We start from the raw sequence: 6,595 nt of genomic DNA, 5'->3' as shown, positions 1-6,595 counted from the left end.
AATGAAGATTTCTGTCACTCACCCCAGTATATTTGATTCAGTAGAGCTGGATAGGGGATGGAAACCTGCATTTTTAAACATGCTCCCATGTGATTCTGTTGTAGGTGCTATGAGAAATCCAGTTTGAGATGCTGTCACAGAAGATATAGAGAGAAGAGTCACGTGTAGTCCCTAACCTTGAGGAGAACGACAGCAACAGATGGGAGCCAGAGCTCAGGACCAAAGCACAGGGCTCCCAGCCCAGGAGCAGTAGGGGTGGTCCATCCTGTGCTCAACTCACCACGCTTGAACTCTGTCCTCTTACCTAGGAAAGTGTCATGTGGACGAGCCAGTCTTGCCAGAGGGTTGACCTAAGACCAGGGCAAGATCCATAGAACATGACTTACTATTCCCCAAACTAGTCACATTCTAGGCACCTTGGTGCTTGGTTTCTCCTGTCTAACCCTTTTTTGCTTGTCTGGAGAATCCCATCAATTCTTCAGCATTCAATTAGTAAGTCATCCTCTGGGTAAAGTCTTTCCTCATCCTTCCAAAGCCCAGTTGGTACATCCTGTTGGCTCTTCTGGTGTTTTGTGCTTGCCTCTGTGTGTTTGTCTCTGTGTCTCATTATGTCACACTGTGTCTCACTGTGGCCTCCAGAACATGTGGTGCTTGTCAGTCTCAGTATTAGCAGCGCTTCAGCAGGGACTGGCACATGGCAGGTACTCAAGAAATCTTTATCGAGTGGAGTCCTGAGGGCAGGAACAGGCAACCACTGGACCCCTCCATACAATGGGAGTGAACCTCCTGAGCAGTGAGAGTGAGATGAGAAGACACTCTCCCACCTCCAGTATAAGTGCTCATAATCCTACCCCCAGCTCCAGGAATGGTGAGGAGCCACGGGATGTGAGCATCCCACTATAAGGACCCCTGCATCCACCGTGCTGATGGACGCAGCTCCGCCAGAGCTCACAGTTCCAACAAGCAAAGAATGCGTGTGTAACAGATAGGAATAGCTAACACATAGTGCTTCCTGTGTGCCTGGCCCGCCTCTAAGCACTTACACTAGTAATTCACACACGGGCCCTACTTAACAGGTGAGACCAAGGCACAGAGTGCTTAGTTAACTTGCCCAAGGGCATATAGCTTGAAGTGGCAGAACTGCGATTCAAACTCATGCGACCTGAATCCAGAGTCTATGTTTTAACCACCACGCTCTAGTGGTTCTCTCTAAATACTAGTAAGTGTTCATTTTATGGCAGAAGAATTGGGGGGAGAAGCTCATCACTTGTGGGGGACTCAGGGTTTCCATTTTATTACACTTTCATATCACTGGAAATCATTTAATCCCATTTGTTAATCCATTTGTGGCAAACACTCTTCATCGTCTTCAGGTATTTAACGCCACTCCCAAATCTATATTAATTCACTAAGTTGAGAGTTTCAGAATTCAACATTTTTGCTTAACCTCTTTAGCTGGTACGTAGGAAAGCAAATTAACCATGCAGAATCCTTTCCAGTACTTCATATGATTTATAGAATAAATTATTTTAGTTATTTAAGCTTAAATAATTTTCAATGGTAATTGCCTAATGCTCTCCACTGAGCTTGCTTTTTTACTCTTTTCATTGCTTCAAGGTATTCACTAAAAAGGATTTAAAATTTTTGCTTAGAATGCTCTTTCCCTCGACCAAGAGTACAGGGCATTCTACATTCAATACCCTGTTAACTCACCTTTTCCATTTAACTTTTCAGAAAAGTTACCCCATGCTTAATATTTGCAAGCGGTTAAATAAAGAAAAAAACCTGAGATGTTGATGATTTTTAGGAATCAATGCAAGTGAGCTCAGATAGAACTGGCAGGGGCACAACTCAGTGGGAAAAAAAACCCTTCAGAAAGGCAGAAAAGAGATGCTCTCTCTGAAGCACCCTTGGTTGGCAGTGGGCTAGGGGCAGAGGCATCGGAGGACGCCTGGATGGGAGACCTGGTGCCAGAGCCTGCAGCAGACAGCTGTCTCCTGCTGCCCCAAGCAGGGGAACTCTTCTTCCTCAGCAATCACAGAATCAGAGGTTTAGAGCTTTTGCATTTGTCAGGAATTGTACACCGACTCTGAATCTTTTGTAATGAATTAAGGAAGGAAAGGAGGGAGGAAGGAAGGGAAGGAGGAAAGAATTAAGGAAGGTGGGGGAATATCCCCGCCAAAAAACCAAATATATACACTCACAGATGGCGGAAAGAAAGGGCAACCCTCCTAAATTCTACATATTATCCATAAAAACTGTACTTAACTTTTTCAATAAATAGAAATTTGCATTACTAGGTCTTCTTTCCTTTTTTTAGTGTAAACAGATAAGGCATAATCGATTCTTGGTCTAGAAATTTTCTGAGGATGGGGTAGGAGGACAGGGATGGTTTGGGACTCCCCTAAGAAGCAAAATAAAACAAAAATTGTCAAAGTGTTCTGAATTTGCCTCCTTGAAACATTTCACATCTGGTGGGGAGGTGATGGTGGCGAGAGCAGCTTTAGTGCTCTATAAACAAAATTCTAGCAAAGAAACTCAGACTGCACCCCTCCAAGGATCCATCCACCTCAATATGTATGTATTCTTATAGTATCAACAAGGGAATTTTGAAGGTAAGTACAAAAGTTACCTTCTCTAAAATTATCCTCACAGATTATGGTTGCTCCTTTGAGGGCAAGAATGTTATTTACCTGCAATATTTGTTCTCTTTCTTTCTCTTCTTTAAAAAAAAATTTTTAAAGACATTTTTTTAGGTTTACAACAAAATTGAGAGGAAGGCACAGAGACTTTTCCTATGCTCCCTGCCACTACATATGCAAAGTGTACCTCATCATCAACATCACCCTTTCCTTGACTTGTTTTATGAGAGAAAGAAAGACACCTCTATCTCAATTAAGCCTCTGTTTGGTTTCTTGTTTGGGTTTTTTTGGTCATGCTCTTATATGTAGCCAAAGCTAATCTGAAAAGATATAGCTGCTTTTTTTTGCGGTACACGGGCCTCTCACTGTTGTGGCCTCTCCTGTTGTGGAGCACAGGCTCTGGACGCGCAGGCTCAGCGGCCATGGCTCACTGGCCCAGCCGCTCCACGGCATGTGGGATCCTCCCGGACCGGGGCACAAACCCGCGTCCCCTGCATCGGCAGGCGGACTCTCAACCACTGAGCCACCAGGGAAGCCCTGCGATATTTTTTTAGAGCCCAACTTTATCAAGTTTTACTAAGGCATTCAATCTGGTTTTCATAGAAACAACTTTCTTTGTGAGCTCACATTTCATCTTACATAATATCTAATTAAACTGTATAATTAAAATAACCTGGTGTAAACAGGTTTGGGGACAATCCTAACCGAATCTTAGGAGGCATTCAACAAACCGGTGGAAGCAGAATGCACAAGCATATGTAGTGGTGAGGCGCATCAGCTTTTCCTGAGCCTTGGTCAGTAGATCCTACAGATGCAGCAGATGGCGTTGGCTAATCCTCTGAGTCAGTTAAGCAGAGGTCAGTTAGAGACCCCACTGTCAAACAGCAGCCCTAACTCTCACTATAGATGACACTAGGGCATGTTTTCCTTTTTGTGTGTGTGTTTTCTTTAAAAAAGGAAACAAGTTAGCTTTGAATATCCTCATTACTTACTTTTGGGGGGGTTGGGAGCAAATAATTTTTAATGGGATGGGTTTTTTTTAAACAAAAACACTGGAGAATCATACAATGCTGCCAGCATTGGACACAATTAGGCCACAAGTCTGCGCACACCTTTGCAACTGGCCCTATGATGGCAGAGCCTCTCCTCTTGCCTTTACTGTTTCCTATGACCTCCACATGATACCAAAATAAAGGAACATCTTTCTCCAGGATGACTTCCGTTGTTGAATTACCACTGCTGCATGTATCTTCCTTCTGAGCTCCAGTTTGCCTTTCTCGACTGTGGCCATCGCCATGTCACCTGCATCAGCAGCAGGAATCTGTTCAACCGTCCCTCGATCCACTTCACAGAGATAGTACACAGAATTATGGCTCCCGTGCTGTCAGCATAGCTCATCATGGTTCCTACCAGAAGACCCCAGAAATGCAGAATTTTGCATGGGAGGAACCACCACATCCTTGCTTCCACATCTCGAACATGAAAAAAGGCTGTATTGCTTTTTTTTATTGTGGTAAAATATATATAACATAAAATTTACCCTTTTAAGCCTTTTTGAGTGTATAATTCTGTGGCATTCAGTCAGTCTCATCTTGTGCAGTCATCACCACTATCTTCAGAACTTTGTTTTTATCACTACTAACAAACTCTGTACCCATTAAACACTAAGGTTTCCCCATTCCACGTTCCCCTCAGCCACTGGCAAACACCATTTTACTTTCTGTCTCTATGCAGTTGACTATTCTAGGCGCCTCATATAGGTGAAATCTACAATATCTGTCCTTCTTTGTCTGGCTTATTTCCCTTAGCATAATGTCTTCAAGCTTCACCCATGCTGTCTCATTGCTTTTGAAATGGTTTTCCCACTCAGACCACATCATCGTAGCCTAGAGTCTTCTGTACACCCCCATTTTGAGGTTGCCTTTCTTGCTCCAGCCTCCTGCAAAGTGGTGGTCTCCTGCCCCTACCACCCCGAAGTGTGAGTGCCTTTGAGGGAGACCACCCCACAGTCCGCCAGACTTGGTTGCTGGGTTCTATTTGTCCTTTCCAAGGTTCTGCTAAATCTTCTGTAACAATCAATTCAAATACACAAGTTTGGCGATTCAAATTACTTTTTCCAAAAGTACTTTAAAATGCATTCAGTTATTAATTGCCTGGTGGCCCTTTAATCAAATGGGAAAATTGACACAGCCAGAGGCATGTATTTTTGTGGAAAGAAAATTTATTTAAGAAGAAACAGCAGCTCTCACTGCTTAATTTAAACTGAGAAAACTGTGGAAAATCCACTACTAAGGAAAATTAATAAAACATTGCCGGCTGCAAACAGTGACTAATTGTGCCAGATGAAGACTGCCCGGAATTAATAACGTGCAGTCTTCTGTGTGAAGAACCCCCTACCACTTCAATTGACTGGGAGATTAAATTACTTCTAAGTTTGCCATATTAAAACAGAGCAGGAATAAAACGTTAGTGAAGGTACGTCTATTATTTACTGTCTGTGATATGGATATAATTATTTCCAAACAACTACAATGTGACGTGACCAGTAATATTTAAATGACTCTTTTAGCAAAAGGATCTACGGCAACATTTTTTACCCGAAGGGGAAAAAATATATCCTTCTCTTACTTTGAAAGTGATAAAATGATGCCTAGTGGACTTCTGCAGAGGGTAGGTCCCTGCCCCAATGGACAGAAATGTGCTTGCTGTCCGAGTTTGTACATTTCCCTCTCTGCATCAGATAGTGCTCTGGGGCAGTATGTGAAGCAGAAAACCTTAGCAATTCATTTCATGAGCTCTGATCTTAAGCGGAAGTGATCCAGAGGAAACCAGTGTAGATGCTTCAAGGCTTCTCCTGGTGCCTGATGTGACCATGAGCACACGTCTAACAGGATGGGTTCCTTCATGGGAGGCAGGAGGGAAGGGCAGAGCGATTTCCTGGGAAAAGGGGGTTCACTCATAAGGGACGTCCATTCGCACAGGCCCCGTCAACAGCACGGACACATCCTCCAAGCTTGATCGTGACACTGTACTACCTGGTAGGCCTTGGTTTCCTCCACGATAAAATGAGGATTAAATGACATAAACCAATGCTGCCCCTTTTCTTGCCCTGTTGTCAGGATTGGATTAATTTTCTTGCCCCAGAGGGTCGCCAGGAGGTTCTGTCAGTTTTCCTAGTGCATCCAAACTCTGATCCTGTGAAACAGGATACAGCACGAAGATGCCATTCAATGACCAGGAGAGATCTGTTCAAGTGAGGGGGATAAAGAAGAGAAATTCAGAAAACTAAGAGCTCTATTTGTATGAAGTGATGGGATGTTTGGGGGTGTGTTTCGTTTTTTGGTTTGTTTTTCAAATTTTAGAGATTAGCAAATAACTCAAGGAACCAAGGGACCGAATGAAGCCAACTGGACATGTGTGTTGAGGAAACGTCTCAAAGATGGAGATGTCCTCGGCCGAGAGGCGCTGTCTTCCTCGCCTGCTTATCCTTTAATGCTCACACAGAGGGTACATTCAGCCTCTTGCTATTTGATACTGCTGGCAGGAAGGTCTGAGTATTGGCCTGGAGAGAATAAAGGCATGTTGTTTAGAAATGCAGAGGCTTAACCCGAAGCGTAACTGGTTTGCGGTTTACCACAGAAATTATCTGGACATATCGTTTGATTTCCAGGTTTTTAATGTTATTCTAAACAAGATCTGGCTGCACAGCCCTCCGCTGTATGACAGACAGAGACTTTATCTGCCACCAAATGACATTCAGGCTTAATGCTGCAGCAGGGAATTGTATAAATTGGGGCATCCTTTGAGACCCTAGAGCATTATGGCCTCTCAGAGGGGGAGAGATGAGACCTGCTTCCTTCTCCCTGTTGCTCAGGCAAGACACTTTTTAGGCTGTTTCTCTCTATTTGGGTCATTTTGGTTTCCCTTTTTAAGAAACACTTAAGACAGGTTGT

General features: G+C 43.6%; 1 pseudogene; it reads right to left on the bottom strand.

The window, feature by feature from the left end:
- Positions 1-3,702: 3,702 nt before the first annotated feature.
- LOC101284774 (60S ribosomal protein L23-like) lies at positions 3,703-4,114 on the bottom strand (annotated as a pseudogene).
- Positions 4,115-6,595: the final 2,481 nt, after the last annotated feature.

Source organism: Orcinus orca, chromosome 2 (genome assembly GCF_937001465.1).
Source record: "Orcinus orca chromosome 2, mOrcOrc1.1, whole genome shotgun sequence".
NCBI lineage: Eukaryota > Metazoa > Chordata > Mammalia > Artiodactyla > Delphinidae > Orcinus > Orcinus orca.
Note: the sequence above shows the minus strand (reverse complement) of the source record. Positions and strands in the feature narration are given on the sequence as shown.